Below are 1,750 nucleotides of genomic sequence, written 5' to 3' on the forward strand. Positions count from 1 at the left end.
ATTATTCTTTTCGTGCAAAATCAGCAATGGATCATCCAACAACACAGAAAACCGTTAAACCATCTACTATCTGAAGTAAGTGCAGTGGGCTCCTCACAGGGTTGTTCTCCCCATTCTATAGAAAAACACCACAATTTCAAACTCTAAGAGCAACCAGAGACAACAGGTAGCTATTGGTCTGTTCACTTTGTAGCCAATGATTGCACAAATTACTACTCCGACTCTGGATTTACAGTAACCCGTTCTTACTAAATCATCCATGTAACATGCAATTCTCCCGAATCATAAATGCGCAATGATTTAACCCCAAATGCATCACTCCTTCGGAAGGGGAAAACCACAGAGCAGAATCCATTCCGTTCAGCAATACATGGCTGAAAATAAATATTTCCCCTCGGCTTGGAATCGTGTGGTTTGTGAGTGCTGCGTGTCTTGACAGATCAATCGAAAATGCCAGTGACAAAAGGGATGTACATTACACGATAGAGCAGACTCACCGCGTTGAAATAGCTTGATATCCACTTAGTGTGAAGCCAGAGAGCCCAACACATAGAAGGCTAGAGCAGATTAAAGATAGTCGCCTAGCCTATGGGGAACTTCACTTTATCCACAGGGTGAATTCACCAGACTCCACAAAACACCATAATCCTCCCTCCCGGTCGTGATGATGGGTTTAAAAGCATCTAAACACCAGCGTTTTGGAGATACGGTTCCCCCTTTCCAATGGAAAGAAAAAGATATCCACGTAAAAGTAGGTCTGCTTCATGATTATCCTCGTCGGACTCACCTTTTTGAGACACCAAGTTTACGTCCAGAGTCATGCGGATCGGACAAAAAGACAGAGACCGAGAAAAACAGGGAGAAAAAAAATCCTCTGTAGCGTTCCTTGGGAATCAATTCAATATTTCCTAACGACGCAGGTGAATGTTAGGAAGCTGCAGTCAGTCTTGTTGCATGTGTGTATACATCCAGCGGTTGCATGAAAAATAAAAATCCAGATGGGTAGAAGTTGGAGTATGAAAAATTAAACCAAACGGGATTGAAGCCAGTCATTGTTTGATTTTCGGTTTTAGGCAGAGGTCGCATTCATCGTCAGACGGCGAGACAGAGGGAGCGCTCCGACTTTCAGCACCTTGGAGAGCGACTGTCTCCTGTGTCCTGCACTGAGCAGAGAAGAGCAGAGCGCCCCCGTCCCCGTCCCCCTCCGCCACCCACAGACACAAAAACACTCACACCCCACATTCCGAGGACAACTTCGACTGCATTCTTCAAACTGATCCTGCAAGAGTTAAAGGCTAAAATCAAGTCAAACGACAAATTAAGTGGGCAGTGGTCGGACAGGTTCCAGCTGCATATAGTTCTGTCAAATGTGCATTTTTGTGCCCGTAAACGGGTGCGCCTGAATTCATGTTAGTGTCATTACACGCCTGTGCATGTGTGTCTGCGTCCGTGCGCCTGTGCACGCCAAAGTGTCTTCACACATGACCTGCAGCATATTTCCCTGAGTCACTCATTATCTGCAGCGCAGTATTCAGAAACCCATTTGTATTCTGTCGTGCAACATGAAAGAGGAGTCCGATTGTCCGCCACTACAATCTCAGAAACATACAGCATGGCTATTCAGAGCAGCCACATCAGCTTTGTTTTATAGACGGTAGCCCATAGGGGCCACTGCCTGACTTCATTCAGTCAAAGCACAGATGACCGAGTGAGACCCAACACTTAATTATTATTCCCATGAGGAACCATA

At 45.5% G+C, this 1,750-nt stretch overlaps 1 protein-coding gene across 4 annotated transcripts in view; it reads right to left on the reverse strand.

The window, feature by feature from the left end:
- Positions 1–1,365, reverse strand: part of vwc2l (von Willebrand factor C domain containing 2 like) — a 25,643-nt gene extending 24,278 nt beyond the window's left edge. For 2 of the 4 annotated variants that reach the window (XR_004658541.1, XM_034885521.1), the window contains exon 1: positions 498–1,365. The gene's annotated coding sequence lies outside the window, so the exon portion shown is untranslated. The remainder of the gene's footprint in view (positions 1–497) is intronic. The other 2 variants (XM_034885523.1, XM_034885524.1) reach the window with 2 other exon arrangements.
- Between the last annotated feature and the right edge of the window lie 385 nt (positions 1,366–1,750).

This window comes from Etheostoma cragini, chromosome 11, assembly GCF_013103735.1.
Source record: "Etheostoma cragini isolate CJK2018 chromosome 11, CSU_Ecrag_1.0, whole genome shotgun sequence".
NCBI classification, from domain to species: domain Eukaryota; kingdom Metazoa; phylum Chordata; class Actinopteri; order Perciformes; family Percidae; genus Etheostoma; species Etheostoma cragini.